Source organism: Dermacentor variabilis, chromosome 5 (genome assembly GCF_050947875.1).
Source record: "Dermacentor variabilis isolate Ectoservices chromosome 5, ASM5094787v1, whole genome shotgun sequence".
NCBI lineage: Eukaryota > Metazoa > Arthropoda > Arachnida > Ixodida > Ixodidae > Dermacentor > Dermacentor variabilis.
The window spans coordinates 72,098,326-72,121,132 of NC_134572.1; positions in this window are offsets into that span (position 1 = coordinate 72,098,326).

Sequence of the window (22,807 nt, forward strand, 5' to 3'; positions counted from 1 at the left end):
CGAATAGTAACTATGCAGCGACGCGGACGGCATCCGCAACGTAGGAGGTTATATAGAAACACGCAGACGGATGGAACGACGGACTCAGAATGACTCAAGCGATAATAATAATAATAATAATAATAATAATAATAATAATAATAATAATAATAATAATAATAATAATAATAATAATAATAATAATAATAATAATAATAATAATGCTTATTCCGCATAGCATAGCACAGACCTGCCGAAACGTCATGGGTCTTGTTGAATGAATCAGCGCATAACGAAAATAGTTGTCAACCCTCCCTGTGTCAACAACCGCGGAAATTTTAAAGATTCTTTTGTTCTTTGGTGACGCACATTCAGGACGATTGAAAAAATACCCTTGGGCACAATTTTCGTGCGAGCATGGCGTTGCGAAAAGCCGTCTGCAGTAACCCGCAAGAGAGCAAACGCTTAAAACCCTGGTTGCACTCGCCTGCGAAGTGATTTGAGCGGAAGCAGAAGACAATGAGGAGGACACTAATGGTGTCACGCAGGGGTCTTCGGCGCATTTTTACTTAGAAGTTTTACTTTATTAGCGGTTTTCTCCGATAATCTATTTTGCAATGTCATTAGTTCGTGGTACGCACTTCCTGGGCTTTCATCCCTGCTACCTCTAACCAGCTTGCAGCGTAAAGTAAACTACGGGGCGGTTTTTTTTCGACGCTTCGTTGATGCGGCTACAAGAAATGTTTCCTGCGCCGGTGCTCTCAGGACCTGTCTAGTGTGGTTAGGAACATCATATTTAGTATTACCACTCCCCACCATCCTCCTGCCCCTTTACCTTTGTCTTTAAGGCGAAACATTCTTTACGAACTTCAGGCGCTTTGAGTGTCCTATTTATCTGGCCTCTTACATCTTGATTCCATTGTGGTCGTTTCTGCAACTATGAACATCTCAGAACAGGCATGAAGTGGAAGCATGACATGCTTGCATGCATAACATGGCTGATACGTCATGATATCACTAAGGAGACATATTTTTCACGGTATGCATGTCATGACTCAAATGATATGATTTACATGAAGCCGTCATTGTCTTTCCTTTAACTCAATATATATCGGGATATTAATGACATGCGTGGATGACCTGACACTGATGACGCTAATTTCGCAAAATATCATGTGCGTCATTAACTTGAATAACAAAACATACATGCGCACAATATGTCATGATATCAAACGACATCACACGTTTGTCATGGCATGTACGTCATGATATAAGTGATACGAATGAAATGTTGCCATTGCGGTCATTTCTTTAGCGAATATGTATCTGAATATGAATAACATGACATGCCTGCACGACCTGACATGAATGACATGACACAAATGTCATCATATGAATGACATGCATGTCGTGACATCAATGTCCTAAATGAGATCACAGTGAGAAGAAGAAGTGTATCTGTTCGGTAGCTGTTTTTATGTGGTGCTCCGAGTTTTCCGGTTTTTTTGGACATTTACGGTTACCATTGATGACGCTTGATTAACAAGACGTCGGGTGAAGGTTCAACGAGCCAGATGCCTTAGAGGTACGTCATTTCTTTTTTGAGGACCTGGCTATTACCCTGCTGCTACGGTGATCGGAAAACGAGAACATCGTCACGAGGCAAATGCTCGTCCAAATGTAACAAGCCATATGAATGATGCTACAGGCCGTAATGAAAAGCCTGGGCCCTTGCAAACGTCACAAGCTTCATAAAGCTGGCAAGTTTGGTTCTCCACAACTCGGAATCAACTTCAGCGAATTCAGGAATAAAGGCTGACGGTGAAGCCGAGAGCAAGAAACCTCGCCTAGAAGATAGCAAGTACGATGATACAACATCGAATTATGAGCTAAGTGATGAAGAAGAGATGGGTGAAGATGCACCATTTACTTTGGTCACGTATAAAGAAAAAGCGAGCCCAAGGCATTCCGGTTGTCTTTCGCCCAACAAGTGAGGAGGAGGAGGAAAAACTTTATTTGCTCTAATTGGTTAGAAATTTTGTGAAGTACTACTTTTTGGCAAGTAAATCCAAACCGAGTATCTGCAGAAATAGTTTCCGCTGCCAAAGAAAAACTACAGTCTTTCAGGACTACCGGAGATGGAAGTTTCAGTGACAGCGTTGCTTCCTTAGCATCGGCGAAACGCCTTTTGATGCTCTCAAGTGTAGGTGGCCTTGGAGTCAAGTCCTTCATCCCAGAATCATACACGCAAAACGTTGGGAAAGTAAAACATGTGCCTCTGCAGTATACAGACGAACAACTCCTAGGCTTCTTGAAAGACGCATGAGTTATATCGGCACGCAGACAGATAAGATATTCCCGCCAAGAAGATGGCGCAGTAAAGTCACATCCACTTCACATGGTAATTCTTACTTTCAGAGACGATCACCCTATTCCAGGAACAATTTACTTGGGTTTCACCAGTCACCCTGTCGAGCAATACCTAGGACCAGTACTTCGCTGCTATAATGGCCAGAGATTTGTGCACATGGCGAAAACCTACCGCTGCACACGTCGATGCAAAATCTGCTGAGAAGACCATGACCACAAGGATTGCAAGTCATTTCTTGAACCTGAATGTGCAAACTGTGCGGGGAATCATGCCGCCTCATTCTCAGGCTGCCCTCAGAAAAAGGCAGCGGCACAAACGCGTCGACATGAACTAATCCATGGAAGACAACCGAGACGCAATGAACCCGCCCCAAACCTTGAGATTGTTCATCCAGTGAAAGCTCACCCACCTCAGCGGGCACCGGAACCGCCACATCCAATAGAACCAACAAGCTATCCCTCCTCAAGAGAACAACCAATAGTGCAGTCAAGAGACCAATCAAGAGGATCACAGTCAAGCACCCAGTCTCATGCATCAATGCTACGGAGACCCAGACGACAACAGGCAGAAAGTAATACACAAGAAATCTCCAATATTCGCACACATTTTATCGGCAACCTTAGGCACCTACTGCAGAAGTAACGCCAGCTAATAGCGAACATACCACAGCATCGGCGACACAACTGATTTTGACAATGTTTTTCACAGCTCTTAAGGCAATCCTATCTGCTCTGCCGGAAGCAAGCAACCTAACAGAAGTGAAAGCCTTGTTGCCTCTAGAAGCACTAGTGTGTCAACAATCCGGGCCGAAACTGCGGCTGGCAGTACATGAGCAATAGTTACAGAAATGTCTCCATATTTCAGTGGAACGCCAACAGTCTTCGAAGGAAGTGTGCTGACTTTCGCAAACTGCTTGAGCAATACAACTTCCCAATAGTTTGCATTCAAGAGGCGGGAATCAATGATGACTTTCGCCTCTCGAATTATGTTATATACAAGACTTCTTGTCAAGGTGCTGTTAGCAGAGTGCTCCTGTGCGTCGGAAAGGACCTACCATCTTATCAAATTCAGTCCAGTGATTCAGACTTCCCGGAATTCATCGCATTCAAGGTATCCTTTGGCAAGCTCTGTATAACAGTGATTCATCTATACTACAACCTTCAACCCGGATTTCAGTAGAAGCGCTAGTGGGAATCTACAAAATAGCTCATTCTAATGTATTTATGTGTGGCGACTTCAATGCACACAACATCATCTGGGGCAGTGATCATTGTGATGCACGAGGTAACGTTATTGAGTGCGCCATAGATAAAGGCAACTTGATTGTTTTAAAGGATGGGTCGCCAACATTTCTTCGTGGATATAATTACTCAAGCTGCATAGATGTTGCCCTGTGTTCGCATGATCTGGTGAATGGTGTGGGATGCACAACAGATATGGAAACGCGCGTAAGTGATCATTTTCCCATCCTTCTAAATCACCCTAGCATGCACTATGGTATCAGGCGTTACAGCAGACTTACCAACTGGCAAGCTTTTCGGTACCAGCTAACGGATCGAATTAATCAACATGCAACAGTGGAAATGTTTAAAGAATATTCGCAGGATAATATGAATATATGCACAAAGAAGGTCCTAATTCCACAAGATTATGCTGCAGTTGACGGAGAGTATGAACACCTAAGAGCCATCCGACGCCCATCCGAAAGAGCGTACCGACGGAGCGGAAGTTTAGAAGCATACAGAAACGCTCAGAAAATACACAATGTAACGCGCAGACGAATGGAAAATTTAGGCAAACGGCGCTGGCGCAATTTCTGCTCCACCTGTCTCCTCACACGTCTGTCCCATGAATTTTTATAGTAATTTGTTCTCTAAGCCGACCTGTAACACAGAGCTTCCCATTTCCTGCTCTCGCTGTAGCTCGGGACACGTGTGAGATAATAGTTGCAGATGAATTTTGTGAGCTTATTTCAGTAGTGTTAGCTAGGCAAAAAATTACTGGTTGCTACTAGGCCCAACATTCTCAATTAGATCATACTTTCACATTAAGCGAGCTTCGGTGTGCATTCGCATCATGTCCTCAAAAGTCTGCTGTTGGGCCGGACGGCATTACGTACAATATGCTAAGAAACCTCGGACCGAGAGGTAGAAATAGACATCTATAATAACCTATGGATAGAAGAAACTGTACCCGATTCTTGAAAAGTCGCTCAAATCATACCAATTTTAAAACCTGGTAAGACGCCCTTGTGCCTTGAATCGTTCCGCGCAGTTAGCTTTACAAGTTGTTTATGGAAAGTAATGGAGAAAATGATTGTCGCGCGACTTCAATGGTGATGTAATGAAACAAATGTGTTGTACAACTACTTAGTAGGGTTTTAGAAAGTATAGATGCACAACAGATGCAATATTATATACAGTAACCTGTGTGGAACATGAGCGTGCACGTGGAAACATGACTATAGCAGTATTCCTGGACATCAAGAGGGCATTTGAAACTGTTAGTCACGCTCATGTTTTGCTAAGCATGGTGAAACTTGGCCTGTCTGGCAGGTCCTTGCGATGGATTTCTGAATTTTAATCAGGTCGCAAAATATTTGTTCAGACGGTTGAAGGCAAGAGTGCTGAACATGTTGTCACACAGGGAGTACCACAGGGAAGCGTACTCAGCCCCTTCCTTTTTAACTGCGTCATGGCTGATTTAACAAGAAGGCTGCCATCACAGTCAAAGTTTTCACTGTATGCAGATGATGTATGCATTTGGACACCTGGGTCTAATGTTCAACTACTTCAGATGGTATTGCAAGACGGCATAAATATCATCAACCAATTTTTCACAGAGAGAGAGAGGAATGGTTGTATCACACGCAGACAGCTGTATTGCCCTTCATTCGAAGGCAGTTAAAAAATTTCACTCTTAATCTGGAAGGACACACTCTAATGATTGCCGCACAGCTACGATTTCTTGGCATAATACTTGATAGGCAGCTATCCTGAGCACCCCACATAAAGAAACTCGAAAATTAGGTCAATGCAATAGTGACTGCACTTCGCAGACTTGCAGGCACAACATGGGGTGGATCCGTATCATCCATGCTGACTGTTTACAATGCATTATTACGACAAAAAATTGCGTATTCAGCGCCCACCTTACACGGACTTTCGCACACGTCAGAAGAGCGACTTCAAAGACGTTTAGCTAGGGGACTACGCATATGTCTAGGAGTTCCACGAGCGACTTCTACCTTGCTTGTAATAGCTGAGGCTCGCCAATCACCATTTCCAGTTACGCGAACTACAGAAACATGCCGACTTTATTTCCGTCTTCAAACACAGCATAAAAGCCACACATTGGCTCTAGACATAATGAAAAGTGAGAGAAGTTATGTTCATATAGAAATTCGAGAACATCTTCACATATTGCCAAGAACTGAATTTTGGAACTCAGGCATCGAATATCCTCCATGGCTGCTTGCAGTTCCAAAAATCGAATTGTCAGTAGATGGAGTATTCAGAAAAAGAGACGTGTTCATTCAAGCTGCTCAACAACTAGCACTTTACCAGATATACATGCGGTATTCAGGATACACACACGTGTCTATACAGACGGCTCCAGTACAGCGACTTCTTCATCATTCATTATACCGCACCTCAACAAACAAGAATCATTTAAGTTATCTCGTGCGACTTCGTCCACAACGGCTGAACTGTTCGCAATCCTATGTGCGATACAATTAATATTGTCAGTGAGAGATGCGCAAAAATGGGTAATTTTCAGTGATTCACAGGCGGCTCTAACATCACGCTGCAGCACAGAAGAAAAAAAATTCAGTGACAGTATAACATATGAAACACTTAAAAACCTCACAAAGTCAAGCGAAGCGAAACATGCAATAGCAATCCAGTGGATACCAGGGCATTGCAACATTCCTGGCTACACAGCAGCCGATGAAGCAGCGCGGCAAGCACACCTCAAAGATGATGCGCTTCCGCTCCCAATATCAAAGAATGAATTACGCTGCATTATAAGGACAACGTCTTTCAATATGCCTAGAAACACTTGGTTTGACCAGAATTCTAAGAGCTCGGGCTTATACCATATTGATACAATTATTGAATTCAATTTTTCATGGTTATTAGACAGAACTGTGGAAACCCTTATTCATCGATTAAGGCTAGGCACTGCCTACACAAAGCATTTCTTACACAGAATCGGCCGTGCGGAAACCCCCGAATGTGATTGTGGACTTGTAGATGAAGATATATATCACCTCCTTCTATATTGCCCACATAACGAAACACCAAGATGCCGACTATAATCAACGCTAATTAAATTAGACCGCAGAACTTTCAGTTTAAGGAAACTTTTGGGTCCTCGGCCAACAGCGGCCTTGCAGAAGAGCGCTTTAAAAGCACTAAAGACTTTTCTTGAAGACAGCGGAATCGTTGGACGTTATTAACGCTTTTATTGTTCCCTTCATTTCAATGCCGCTGATCATACGCATGCGTTTGTGAATTATGCTATGTTGACTGTTCTGTTGTGACTATATGTAATAATGCATTTACACGATGTATGCACCACCCGCTGACTAGACACTGTGTTATTAGGCGACGGTGTCGTTTATACTTTTGAGACTTTTATCTACATAACTGTGAAGATACTTACCTTGTATATTGTATGTGCCATGTGTTCTTTACGTCGTAGTCTTCCTGTGAAAACGTTGCGTGATAAGTCCTGGTGCTTGCGTGAAAATATTATCTGATATGTAATCTTGAACCCTGTACGATGTGTGACGGAACCACTCAAGAGATAAGGAGTAGCCAGCGCCGTAAATTGTGCGCCAACATCTCCTTATATCATATCAATAAAAAATATCACAGTATTGGATTGAATGACATGACATGCATTTCTTTAGCTAGATATATTTAGTATCCATGTGTCATGGCGTGAATGTGAGACATTAATGACATTTCATTTCATGCATCTCATAAACTAATTGACATAGAATGCCATGACATGCATGACAAGAATAAAAAATTCATCACATGCATGCATGACTTGACATTATTACCCTGGCAAGAACATACGCCGACCCAGTGGACGAAGCGTCTACTAACTTAGCCCAATGCCTGTGTGTTCGTGTTCGTGAAGGTCATTGAATCGACATTCCAGCTTCGTGATCCTACTCTCACCTGTGATTCTCGCCTCCTATACCTGCGCTCGAGCCGGTTAGCAAGCGTAAGACGGTGCCGGCATTCTATCTGTGTTAGCGCTATCTATTATTCAAGCTTTACGAGTGCTCTTGGAAGTGATAGGCCGACCAATGTTGCCAACACACAAATCCAAGCAAAGCCGCTTTGGGCCATGAGAGTGATAGCAAAAGAGGAAAGGCCGGGAGGTTACCCAAATGAGTGTTTGGGTGGCAGCTGCAAGGACACGACCGACAATTCGTTTGTGACTGTGCTTGTTACCGTGTGGCTAGAGAAGCGCTCTTGACCATGCTCGACAAACTGGACGACCGCCCTCTTGACCGAGAACAGAGTTTTAGGACACTGGTTTGGACCTGGTTGAGCACTTAAAGCTTTGGGCGTGTTCCTCCGATACTTAAGGACTTATGGATCGAGCGACCGTCTTTTTTCGCTCTCGATATTTTTAACCATTCTCTCCTTTGTCACATTTTATTACATTTATATCTTTCCTCAACACAGAGTAGCCTTACATGAGCCAACATCCCTGTCTCCCCCTCTCTTTTCTTCCTGCTTGCTGTTCGCTGCTCTGCACCGTGTTGGGAGAGGGGGGGGGACAAATGGGGGTTATAAGCACGATAGAAGAAGTGACATATAAAAAATTTAAAAAAATGTTCGGAAAGCATCGGGAATGATTATCAATCTAAGCGAAAAGCGGAACACTTCTATAAAGCTATTCGCTTTACTAAAGGAATGATTCACTTGCATGCCTATATTTGTTTCAGTAGAGTTTGTTGTGTCATTACGTAGTTCCGCAGAGAACATAGCCGTTAATCAACACATCTCTTGAAGTAGTATAGGTTGCTACACATATGAGTCGGTTTCATTTCATTTATTATACCTCAAAGGCACCAGCTGGGGTATTACATGAGGGATGGGTCTATTTTCACTGAAAGTGCGATTCCAGTGTCGCCTTGAATTGATGTGGAGCGGAGTGACGCACGGCAATTGCCGTTAGATGGTTCCAGTCCCGTGCTGTTGTCACAAAAAAAAAGAGTGAAGATGAGTGGTAGCTTGGGACTGGGGGCCAAATATGTGTATAATAAGTGGTGCACCAGCCTGACAATTATTGCAGTAGGCAAGGAAGTGTGCGCAAGCTCCAGATTTGGCACACACGTCACCGTAACAATCTGTTCGTCCCTCCTCAACATTCTTACTTCCGCTTAATAAGCATGCCATTTCACACTTCTGACTAGCAACATTTAGTTGTTTAGTATGTTTTTTTTTCGTTTCATTATGCCCCTTCTAAAAGCGATTGATTGTTTTTGTTCAGATGACACTGTACGTCCTTTCTTTTCTCTCTTTTTCAACACGTGCGACTTCTCCCAAAACTTTCCACTCAGTGCCATGAAAGAGCCTAATGTGGTGCTTCCTAGCCAGCTCTGCTTTCGAGAACGAAATAAGGGCTGCTTGAGATGGATGGCCCGAAATCCCGACAAAAGACAGCGAACAAGACGTCACAGCACATTACGAGTACGGTGGGCGGGCTGCGGTTGTCGTATAATTCTTTCATTAACTTTACGTAGATTCGTGAAAGCACGCAGGGACATCAATGTCCCTTCGCGACCTTACAGTCTTCTTTCTTTCTCCCAATTTTGTGTTCTCCCTTAGTGAATCTACTAGAATAATAAAATAGGAAGCTTCCTTTCACGCCTATCCTTGCCGCGTCTTAACGGACTAGACAGAAGCGATGGAACTCTCTTACGGCGTTCTAATGGTTGCGCCGGCTTGTTTAATGACTCTAGTTGTGGGTGTGCTCTGGAGAACTTGACAGTTCCATTACTCATATGTTGGCTGCCAAGGAAATTATTCCTGGGCCTTGCCCTTGGAAGCAGTGACACTTACATTTGTGACGCTTACATTCGCTGGAGTACTACAATATTGCCAGAGGCGCTCCTAAGTCTCTCTCGAAGTGTTTCGTTGCCACACTTACACTGTCGAACTTTCTTTCTTATCAACTTTCTAATTCAGGCTTTTCCTATCACGAACCCTCATCGTTCAATCTTTCACGAGTGTTTTTTCCTCACAATTTTTACTAGAGTAAAGGCTGGCGTTTAGTACTTCAGCATTTCGACTATATCAAGTACTGCAGTGCTACCATCATGGTAACCTACTGACTTGTACAAAAGCTGCCTTTAGAGGGGGAAAAATATACGTTTTAATATGCGTTGGACAATCGCGAAAATTCCCATTCCCATACAGCGTGTGCGCAGTGGTCTGTATGTGCAAGGATTCTAGATGCTGGCGTGACGCGAGCTTCTTTTCCTTGGCCAGAACACGCGCACTTCTCCAGTCAATGTTTTCGCCTGTAGATTCCACATGTTCAGCAAGGGCACTAGAGGCCACGTGCCGTTTCCTTACGTTATACTCATACCTTTTCGTACATTTCTTGAAGTCACCTGTCTTGCCGATATACTTGTAACATAGTTACCTCAAGTTATGATGTAGACTACATCGGGGAAATTTTTCTGTGGCAACTTAAAATCAAGAATGGGGCGGACGGATGGAGTAGGGGACTGTGTTATCCCTGTTTATGACCTTTATACCAATCTGTGGCAGCTTCATAAGAAGCCAACAAACACTGACACTAAGGACAACATAGGGAAAATTACTTGTGCGTAATACACGAAATAAAGAAACGATAAATTAATTTATCGTTTCTTTATATCGCTTCTTTATTTCATTTATTAGGCACACGTAATTTCCCCTATGTTGTCCTTGGTGTCAGTGTTTGTTGGCTTCTTATGACATGAGTAATAAAAGTCGGGCGCCTCGGTTAACCCCCCTTCTTCTTGTCTATGGCAACGTTTCATTTACGGTTACCTAAACGTTTCTTAGTTCTCGAGTTGGCCCATACGCAGTTTTGACGTCATGCCTGCGCATTATACGAGCCTGGTCTCGCTTGTGCCAGTGGCATATGGAATGGCAGCTCGCTTCTTCGGAGACGACGTAGGCCGCTCTCTTGCTGGGAGCGACACTTTTTTTTTACGTACCGAGGACCAAAAGGACGGAAGGGTAGCCACAGGTTCTTAAATCATCACAGATGATTTCAATATCACGCGTGCAGTCCCGGGCTTGTGCAAACGGTTTTCACTCGCTGGAACATCGTAGCAGGAACAAACCTCTTGTGTGGATGCGCATGTACCGAGTTAAAATGCAGGTGCCGCCATGTCTGCGTGGGCTTCCTGTAGACGTAGAAACAGAGACCAGAGTCACCGCGATTGACAGTAACATCAAGAAATGATAGACAACAATTTTCGTCTTGCTCGACTGTAAACTTTATTATGCATTCCTTTTCTACGTATCTGTCTTTTTCGCCTTTACAGTGTAAAAAGAAATGTTAATACGAAGCTTTACCTGCAACACGCATGTGAAATAATGTTTGATAAAACTTTATCCTCAGATGTCGTGCAATATGGGAACATGGCAAGAACTGATGTGGTCGAAGCACGGTTGTGTAAATGACAAAATTTGAAGTACTACACGATAACCGCTTTTAAACGTACTTCATTGATATATTGACGTTTTTATACTATATGAGTTAGGTATGTTTGTGTTGAGATACATCAAAAAGCCATGCTTAATGCCCACTTAAGAAGGATGGGTAGCGGCCTATGAAGAACTGCAGTAGACTCTAGAAAATGCCAACAAGCTTTGTGACGTCTCTTGTCGGCGAACTGTAACAATGTGTTTTTTCTTGCTCTTTCTTTAAAATTTAAATTAAATTGTGGGGTTTAACGCGTAAATACCACTTTCTGATTATGAGGCAAGCCCCAGTGGAGGACTCCGGAAATTTCGAGCACCTGGGGTTCTTTAACGTGCACCTAAATCTAAGTGCACAGGTGTTTTTCGCATTTCGCCCCCATCGAAATGCGGCCGCCGCGGCCGGGGTTCAATCCCGCGATCTCGTGCTCTGCAGCCCAACACCATAGCCACTGAGCAACCGCGGCGGGTCTTTTTCTTTCTTGAAAACTCTGCGCTTGCAGCTATCGTATCAATAAGGCTGTGTTGCCGGGCTTTGTGTTTTTTATGATTTAGAGTTGACTTTAAGTTATAGCGTGACATTACTGTACTTATCTGACTGAAATTTGTGTTATGATTTGACTGTTTTTATGATGATTTATAATTTCTTTTAATCCCTATGTGAAAATGAGTAGACGGCGCCAATTAAAGTCGACAACATCTCCTAAATACCATATAACAAAAGAAATGCTACGTTCCGCTCATAACGCGCTTGCCGTTCGTGACCTGGAAATACAGGCTCAGTGTCACCAAAAATATTGAATGTGTCTGACAGCATGACAATTTCCCTGCTAAAAAGCCGCCATCTTGCCCTTATTAGAGCCATGCTGTATGTGGCTAGCCGATTCGTCCGTCCGTCCGCCTGCCGGTCGCCTGTATACGCCGAAAACTCCGCCGGCGTAACCCCATGCGCATGCTTGAAAGCAAAAAAAAGAAAAAAAAACAGATTTGCGCGATTAGCTAGCACCGCCTAGATAGCACAAGCCCTGTTTACTCCGATGCATGACGTAACACTACCTTACCCAAAATTTCCAATCACAAGGCTGGTGTGATCAAAGTGGCTACATAATAATCACTGTTGCCTACTTGGGAGCATCCCCATTAGATTCTATGTAAGTCGGACCAGGTAACATGACGATGGATGGGAGTGATAAGGCCTTGCGCTATGTAGGTGGTGTTGGATTAGCTGCGCGGGTAGTGACGTCGTCGCTCTCCGTCGCAGCTGAGCGCGTGCGCAACAAGTTCTCTTCGGCTCCGAAATGGGTAGACCACGCGTCATATGTACTCCTGAGGAGCAGGCAGCTTTGAATTAACAACATCGGGAGCAGAACCGGGAACCAGCCGTGTCGATTCTGCAGCCCGGGGACAAGAACAGGCTCGTGCAGCCGAGCGGAAGCAACAACTATGCGAACCGCAGATTCGGCAGCCTCCGAAGGCGTCGTTTAATGAACCGTCAGGATTAACCCAGTGATAAACGCCGGGGCCGCACGTTTCAGCTTCGCTGGTTAACCCTCTGTACGGAGTGCTTGAGCGGTGATTTTTTTATTCGGTGCGCGCTTGTTCAGGTGCCCTGCCATGGCTCTGCCTGTAGAGCGGCAACACTAAAACCAACCGCGCACTTTGACGTGCGATCACATGTTGGGCCACCAGGTTTGGCTTCAATCGCGTTGCAGTATGCTCTGTACTTGTTTCCTCCCTCCAGGCTGGCTTCCATGCCGCTCACCATGCCAAAAAAGTCAAAGTTAGTTTAGACAGAGGTAATTAGGGCACTCGAGCCCACGACCTTCGGTGGGAGTCATACCCTCGAGCTAATCTGGAAGTCGAGCCCACGACACTTTAGTGCTAAGGCAAAGTTAAGTAAGGCACAGTTTGGTTTTAGTGCTTTGGGGCAGTCTCCGCCACCCATTGGGATCTTGTCTAAATTTATTTCATTTGAAACACTGACGCCTTATAAAAAAATTATCCCTTTTGTTTGAAATAATTGGAGGAAGCGGCAACACTGGTCGGGCTATGCACGAGTGGCAGCGCTTGGTATTTTTCAGCTGCCAGTTTTCAGTGAACAATCGCAATGAAATGTTTAGGAACAATACTAAACCTAATGGCGATTGCAAAGACCTTTCTTTATGTCATCAAACGACTAATACAACGAGCTGCTGCTTTGCCAATTGCTTAGATATTAAATTGCTTTTACGCTTTCTGACATCTAACATCGACTCGGTAAACCCACGGTGATGTCCGCCTATTTTTCGCTCCACTTAACGTAAGCCAGCGAACATTCACCGTCGTGCCACCACTGCTCTTCTTTTCATTTTTTTTTTGACGCACGAATTTCGCCGTGAATGTTCGCTGCATGTAGTACCCCAAGCTTGACTTGTATTATGGTGCTCTTCGTTTTTCCCAGCTTCGTTTTTACACAGGGTAGTCTTTCCTTGCTGGCGGAGCTCGGTAAGGCGCATTTAGATCAATTTTATATACTCCTATTCTGATGTCAACCTCTAACGTCCCGTAAATGAAGGCATGTTTATTCGAGCTCCATCCCTGCATATCGTCATTTACTTTCCCTTACATTCCGTTTCCCCATTCCATGAAGAGGTATGTGCGCATTACATCGTATGTGCAGGGTTTATTACAGGTTTATAGGATTTATTGTTTTATTACACTAAACAGACGGGCTCGGTAACCCGCAATACATAGTCGGAAGGTATTAAATCCTACAAGCCAAACCAACGGTCGAATGCTTCGCATAAGAAGTAGGAAAAAGAAGATAGCTTCCAGAAAAGAAATGCCCTGTTTAAATCAATATTTTTTAAGATTTCGAGATATATTACCATAAAGTAATCTTGTTTTCCTACCTTAATTATTTATTTTTATTTTTAGTTACTCATTTCGTTCATTATTTGTGCGGCCAATACCTCTGGAACATTCGCAGATAAGCTTTGTGTCTTCCTTATTTCCAACTAGCCTGTGCGATATCTAATTTAATGATGGTTGTTTGTGCTGGCCCTTTTGTTCCTATAGTTGTGTCCATGTTTTCACGCCTTTCAGTGACATAATTGGGGTCCCATCCCACGTCACGGCCTGTAGGTCCGTGAGATAGAATAAATTAGTCATATTTCCACGGGGAACATTAAGCACAATGGCCCCATTATCGAGAATAGGGAGACATGCAGGTTCGAGATTTTCAATAAAGCTTATCCTGTACTGCTGAAATCAATAATCTGCCGTCTCCATTAGTTATAACTAGGTGGATCACACAAAACAATTTCACATTAACTACTCTACGGAAATATCTAAATTTCAGTGTCACCGATAACTACGTCGCCACGCCACTGGAAATCGTGTCACGGGGGAGGTAGCGCATTAATTTATTCTTGCAGTAGAGCTTGCCCCATGTTCGCACTCTGCTGCATGCTTTAAACCACTGCCATATTGAGCGATACTTTTTTTTTCACTTGGTTTGCCACGCGGCATAGCGTCATAATGCCGTTCAATATAAGCATGCCGGCCGGTTTCATCGAGACATTGCAACAGTGACTTTGACCTTTAAAGTTCAAAGTGTAGTCTCGGAAATTATTTCGTTCTAGAAGATTACATCAAACGCTACAACTTCCAAGGTTAACGCATTACTCGAAATGTTATCATGGCAGATGCGAGTTGAAGGATCTAGGTAGCGATCGAATCACTAATTGAAGTTTCTTAAGGAATAAAAACAACGCTGAGAGGCTGCAATCTGGTACGCATGGCGATTTCTTGCTTCTTAATGAGGCCAATAAGGAGCCGTAACTAAACAGGTGATCAAGGTCATACCACGAGGCCTGCAGATTGCTTGCAAGCCCAGATACAGAATTGAAAAACAAGCAAGTTTTGAAATTGCCCCTCAATATCAATGTCAGTTTTGCGTGTCATTTTTATGTGGCGCGCAACAGAACGTCCTAACTATCAAGTGAACATTTATGATGGCAAAATACGCTCCTGTGCTCTCTACTAGAGGAGCACCCTGAATACCTTCACACACAATCGCGAGTTTCAGGCCCCTGTCCTCGCGACCCCCTGCTGCGTGATAAATTTCTCGCCTGAGCCGGATTAGTATTTCTCGGTGCTAAGACCGATTTCTCTGCTTCGGCAGTGATGGGTTTCGCTGATACGGTAGGGGGCCCTAATTATCGGCGACACGCTGTTGCACTTGGAATGTGTCAGCATGTGCGCAGGATGCCGGCAGAGGCATCTGTTTCCGATCTGTAGTAATTAGGTCGCCATTTGCCCAAGAGGAATCCCTCAGCTCACGGTGTCGTCGAGGCGGAAACCATTCTTCTGAAAGACTCTCGAGTGGCCTTCCGGCAGAAAGACGGCGCAGGAACCAACCCTCACTGGTGACTGCTGACCCGCCATCGGGGCTGAGTTGCTGTGGAGTATATACTGCTGCTGAGCGAGAGCTCATGGGTTCGGTTCCAGCTCCTGGCGATCGCATTCCGATGGAGGACCAATGCGAAATTGCTCGTGGACTTGCATTTGTAGAAGAAGGAAAGGAGCTAGACAGGGAGAATAATCAGAACAAACAATCGGGCTTGCAACCTTAGATTTGCGAATGGGAAGACAGAGAGCGTGTATTCCGAGGCACTCAGCGCATATTCGCGGGCTTCTTTCACGCTCGGAATAAAAACACTTTTATGTAGCACGCATTGAGCAACAGAAAGCTTTATCGCAAGTTTCTCGTGCTGCTCTTCAATTTTCGCATTGACAGTCTTAATTTAATTATATTATTTTACAAGCTGAATAATTATTTAAAACTAATTATTTAATTAGGCTGAATGCAAGAAATAATCTGAGTATCTCCAAGCGACGGCAAATAACATTACTTTGGTTCTGTCCAGCTACATGGCAGTTGCATATTTTTAAATTTTGGTGCATGATAGTTGGGACACCCTGTATATGACACCATTTTCCGAAGTAAAAAAAAATGAAATTTAATAGAGTATGGAGTTTTACGTGCCAAAACCACTTTCTGATTATGAGGCACGCCGTAGGGGGGGACTCCGGAAATTTTGACCACCTGGGGTTCTTTAGCGCGCACCTGAATCTAAGTACACAGGTGTTTTCGCATTTTGCCCCCATCGAAATGCGGCCAATATACATTGCTAAATAGCGGGCACGTCCTGTGCTACCGGGGCTTACCGGATAGAAGAGAACTAGGAGTCGGATTCCTGATTAATAGGAATATAGCTGGTAACATACAGGAATTCTATAGCATTAACGAGAGGGTGGCAGGTCTTGTTGTGAAACTTAATAAGAGGTACAAAATGAAGATTGTACAGGTCTACGCCCCTACATCCAGTCATGATGACCAGGAAGTCGAAAGCTTCTATGAAGACGTGGAATCGGCGGTGGGGAGAGTGAAAACTAAATACACTATACTAATGGGCGACTTTAATGCCAAGGTAGGCAAGAAGCAGGCTGGAGACAAGGCAGTGGGGGAATATGGCATAGGCACTAGGAATAGCAGGGGAGAGTTATTAGTAGAGTTTGCGGAAAAGAATAATATGAGGATAATGAATACCTTCTTCCGCAAGCGGGATAGCCGAAAGTGGACGTGGAGGAGCCCGAACGGCGAGACTAGAAATGAAATAGACTTCATACTCTGCGCTAACCCTGGCATCATACAAGATGTGGACGTGCTCGGCAAGGTGCGCTGCAGTGACCACAGGATGGTAAGAACTCGAATTAGCCTAGACCTGAGGAGGGAACGGAAGAAACTGGTACATAAGAAGCCGATCAATGAGTTAGCGGTAAGAGGGAAAATAGAGGAATTCCAGATCAAGCTACAGAACAGGTATTCAGCTTTAACTCAGGAAGAGGACCTTAGTGTTGAAGCAATGAACGACAATCTTGTGGGCATCATTAAGGAGTGTGCAATGGAAGTCGGTGGTAACTCCGTTAGGCAGGATACCAGCAAACTATCTCAGGAGACGAAAGATCTGATCAAGAAACGCCAATGTATGAAAGCATCTAACGCTACAGCTAGAATAGAACTGGCAGAACTTTCGAAGTTAATCAACAAGCGTAAGACAGCTGACATAAGGAAGTATAATATGGATAGAATTGAACATGCTCTCAGGAGCGGAGGAAGCCTAAAAACAGTGAAGAAGAAACTAGGAATTGGCAAGAATCAGATGTATGCGTTAAGAGACAAAGCCGGCAATATCATTACTAATATGGATGAGATAGTTCAAGTGGCTGAGGAGTTCTATAGAGATTTATACAGTACCAGTGGCACCCACGACGATAATGGAAGAGAAAATAGTCTAGAGGAATTCGAAATCCCGAAGGTAACGCCGGAAGAAGTAAAGAAAGCCTTAGGAGATATGCAAAGGGGGAAGGCAGCTGGGGAGGATCAGGTAACAGCAGATTTGTTGAAGGATGGTGGACAGATTGTTCTAGAGAAACTGGCCACCCTGTATACGCAATGCCTCATGACCTCGAGCGTACCGGAATCTTGGAAGAACGCTAACATAATCCTAATCCATAAGAAAGGGGACGCCAAAGACTTGAAAAATTATAGACCAATCAGCTTACTGTCCGTTGCCTACAAAGTATTTACTAAGGTAATTGCAAATAGAATCAGGAACACCTTAGACTTCTGTCAACCAAAGGACCAGGCAGGATTCCGTAAAGGCTACTCAACAATAGACCATATTCACACTATCAATCAAGTGATAGAGAAATGTGCAGAATATAACCAACCCTTATATATAGCTTTCATTGATTACGAGAAAGCGTTTGATTCAGTCGAAACCTCAGCAGTCATGGAGGCATTACGGAATCAGGGTGTAGATGAGCCATATGTAAAAATACTGGAAGATATCTATAGCGGCTCCACAGCCACCGTAGTCCTCCATAAAGCAAGCAACAAAATCCCGATAAAGAAAGGCGTCAGGCAGGGAGATACGATATCTCCAATGCTATTCACAGCGTGTTTACAGGAGGTATTCAGAGACCTGGATTGGGAAGAATTGGGGATAAAAGTTAATGGAGAATATCTTAGTAACTTGCGATTCGCTGATGATATTGCCGTGCTTAGTAACTCAGGGGACCAATTGCAACGCATGCTCACTGACCTGGAGAGGCAAAGCAGAAGAGTGGGTCTAAAAATTAATATGCAGAAAACTAAAGTAATGCTTAACAGTCTCGGCAGAGAACAGCAATTTACAATAGGCAGCGAGGCACTGGAAGTCGTAAGGGAATACATCTACTTAGGGCAGGTAGTGACGGCGGATCCGGATCATGAGACGGAAATAATCAGAAGAATAAGAATGGGCTGGAGTGCGTTTGGCAGGCATTCCCAAATCATGAACAGCAGGTTGCCGTTATCCCTCAAGAGAAAAATATATAATAGCTGTGTCTTACCAGTACTCACTTACGGGGCAGAAACCTGGAGGCTTACGAAAAGGGTCCTACTCAAATTGAGGACGACACAACGAGCTATGGAAAGAATAATGATAGGTGTAACGTTAAGGGATAAGAAAAGAGCAGATTGGGTGAGGGAACAAACGCGAGTTAATGACATCTTAGTTGTAATCAAGAAAAAGAAATGGGCATGGGCAGGACATGTAATGAGGAGGGAAGATAACCGATGGTCATTAAGGGTTACGGACTGGATCCCAAGGGAAGGGAAGCGTAGCAGGGGACGGCAGAAAGTTAGGTGGGCGGATGAGATTAAGAAGTTTGCAGGGACGGCATGGCCACAATTAGTACATGACCGGGGTTGTTGGAGAAGTATGGGAGAGGCCTTTGCCCTGCAGTGGGCGTAACCAGGCTGATGATGATGCTGATGATGAAATGCGGCCGCCGCGGCCGGGATTCGATCCCGCGACCTCATGCTCAGCAGTCCAACACCATAGCCACTGTGCAACTACGGCGAGTAAAATGAAATTCAGCACTGCGCCTATTTCTATAGTCATTTCTTTTCCCCCTTCCCTGTATCCCAGTGCAGAAAGAGAAAGACTGATAAATAAAAGGCAGGGATGTTAACCAGGATTGATCCCGGTGTGCTACCCTGCACACGGGCATGGGAGAGTGGGAGGACAAGATTAAGAGAAGGAGAGAAAGTCGACTGTTGATGCGCCGACGTAGTCAAAATTTTCTGCTCTGTATCACAGACTATCGCTCACTCCGGTAGCCTTCATAAATCGCAAGAGGGCTTTTGAGGCCTTCTGTAGCTCTCATATGCAACGCCAAGGTCCCAAGGTCTTGTTCAATGAGAAAAGTCTTCCGTCTAGCTCGTTTAGCGCTGTGCGGGGGTGAAGCTTGTTTTCAAACAACGGGCAGTAGCACAGAAGCTGTTTTGCAGTTTCTTTGACACCACAGTGTAAGGTATAGCAAACCAGTTGTAACAAGGTGTAACCTTCTTCTCACCTCCACCTTCCTACTTTTCCCACTCTCTCTGTCTTGTCGTTGTGTGTTCGCGCTTTAGTTATAAAAACGCAGTACCCACAAGCCTAATGTTTGACTCTTGTGATATATCACTTATGTATTCACCACGAAAAAATAAAAGGAAATGTTTCTAAAAGGTAAAGGTGATACTGCCGTTAAGGGGTTGCCTTGCGTGTGCATGTATACAGGCATCTATACAAACAGTTCTGGCTGAATGTAGTCGAATGTAGTGGTGGTAGCTTCCTACCACCACTGGAAGTCACTGACTAATATTCTTTCTTTTTTCTTCTCTACAGCATGCACGACACATATATGAGATGTGCATATATGAAACCTGCTTGGAAAGTATTTTTTCCGTAACAGCTCTGGCATATTTGGGATGTCATGCTGATTACTATCATGCAACCACCGCGTTTGGGAGTCTGCATTCAAGAACATTCGTGTGTAAACGACTCGGACGAAGCACCAGGCGTGAACTATGCATATGCAGCTTAGGCCGACTGGAGCATAGACCGCGTGTTCGGCCTAGCTTTCTTTGACTTACATATTTACTGCGGTAAAGTCACTTACTGTAAACCGCAACTCGCACCACGAATAGTTTTCGCCCCTGTAGTCACATTCAGGATGGTTAACGTGTGTTGTGACGGACGTTTCATAAACAGCAGCTCGGCTGCTGTTTAGGACTAAGGCTATGACTAAGGTCCTGGCTAGGCGTAGACGGGCTGTGGCAAAACTGCAAGCGGCGGCACAGGTTATGCGCATGCGGTGCCCGACATTCTATCAGCGCAAAGGACATTGTCAGACATAAAACGGCAGTAAAGGAGGCTCGCGCCATGACAACACGACCAGAGGGGAACAGGTGCTACGCGTAACTCAATTTCGCGCAGAGACTATGGCGTACCGAGGCCGCCTTACTGCCTTGGCAGACGTTCATTTTGTCCATACGCCGCGTTCAGCACGAAAAATCTCAATATGCAGTGTAAACACGCTACGCTGTACTTGCTCTTCCCGCCAGCGGGTCGTGCGAATGTCGCGTTGGGGAAGCTATAGTTTGTGTGTGTGTGTGTGTGTGTGTGTGTGTGTGTGTGTGTGTGTGTGTGTGTGTGTGTGAGACAGCATGAGTGAAGAATATGTGACGGCAGTCGCTCTTCAGCTTGTGGTACAAGTAAATGTTATGGTGATCATGAACTTTTCGTGAGTACATTTACGTTCTTTAGTTAGGGATTGCTTTTTTTTCTGTAGAAAGCTTGAAGTGCATAGTTCGAATTTTCCGAGCAGAACGAGGTGTGCTCACACAATTTGCTTTTCATTTTTCTTCTTCGTTCCAGAATACTGTAGTACATGCAGATGCTGAAAATCCCGCAGGCATACCTGTAGCAACTTTCCTCTAATGCGAATTATAACCATAGGAAAGCAATGTGATGAGTGATGAGCAGTTTGTGTGTGGTTATTGTTGCTATTGAATTTGAGAAGATTTACGCTTGGGCTCTGAGTTTACGGTGTAAATATTTTCATTTTCGGAGGTGGCTGATCTTCGTATGGTGATCGTAATAACAGATGCAAACCTTGCATACTGGCCGATGAACGACTCTGCTCAGCTCCCGCCCCCCCCCCCTCCCCTTGTTTTTCCTTTCACATGGCCTCGACCAATAGCTACCAAGTTTAGAAAACCAGTTAAAATGACACTCAAGGCAACTGTATACCTTGCTTTAGTGACAACGCGCGCTTTTTTTAAATTTAGAGTGACAACCTTTTCAAAATTACTGAGCAATTGAGTGGTGCCAAGACGAGATGATAGCGCCCGAAAAATGGCTATTAAAGGAATACTGACATGATATTTTGGACTATTCATTTCTCTCTTTCTTTTTCTTTTTTTTTGAAACGCGTGACGGTCCCAGACCTCCAAACTCTAGGAAACATTTCAGCAAGCTTTCGAGTGCCCTAAATAATTTAATAAAATCGCTTTTCTGCGGCTAGCTTCAGTTTAGTATCGAAGGAGGTTGCTGTGTCGTCACGTCATAACACAGAATGTGGTCACGTGGCAGGACACTGGGGCGTCTGGCACTCGCTCCGGCTCACTGCGTCATCTCCTATGCTGTTATTTGTGAATGCCGATGTAGCAGCATAGCAGACGATAGAGAAAGCCGAGGCGAGGGTTAAAAGGTTGCTATGTTCTGCTCCCACGCGACTACGCTCTGCATCATGACGTCATGGCCGATTAGAACATACACCAAAACCGGCTTTAGAAAACTTACTACATAACATTATTTCGGGCACTCTGACACTAGCCAGCACATATTCATTTTTTTTTTGCTGGAGTTCAGATGCTTTGGAATTTCACCTAACGCACAGAAATGATTAACCGAAAATATTATATCTGTACTCCTTTAAAAGAGCACTTCCACGCTTCAATTTGTGTGATACGTTAGAGCGTTGGGAGTCATGTACGTATATACAAGGGGCAGGACTCTTTTACTAAGCGCACGACGCTGGCGGTGTGCGTTGATGGGTGCAACGCGGCTGGCTGTTGCAGCTTCCGTGAATCCGGTTTCGGCGGAGAGAGGGCGCCACATTTCCGCGAAAAGCGACATGCGTTGGTGTGATGTAGCGTAAGTGGTTCATTCTGTCGAAAAATGAAATAAAATTGTTAATTTTATTACCTTTAGGTTGAAGTACAATGTGTTTGTTTTGTATTATCAGTTGTTTATTAGTATCGTAAAAACGTTCCCAGCTTACTTCCGCGGGTGGAAGCTTGTTCCATTTTCGCTAAGGAGCGATGACGTCGTATCAACTGAGCTGGAAATAATGTTGGCCTTTGCTGTTCTTTGGGACTACCGGATTTCTACTGAAGCTGTCAGTACGTTAAGAAACTATCGCTATAATTACCATATATTATCTCCACCATAAGACGAAGGTATCTCCTAGCGGTGTTCGATTGCGTGTATCATGCGTCCAGACATACCACATCGTACACAAGCAAATAAAAAGCTCATCTCGGCACTTTATTCTCAGTCTTACCAGGCCTAGCAAACCGCGAATCCCGGGAATTACTTTTTTTTGTTATTTTATGCCATGTAGCACTCTGCTTTGCGGTCCATATGCTTTGTCTAACGGCCATACGCAATCGACTACACGCGTTAGGCTCCGGCAAGGAAGCGTACTTAGCGATTTGTTCAGTCCAGCTGATTGTGCGGGGGAGTGCACTTGATTTCCGGTGTACTAAAATTTTAGGTCACGCGAGCATTTGAACTAATTAGAG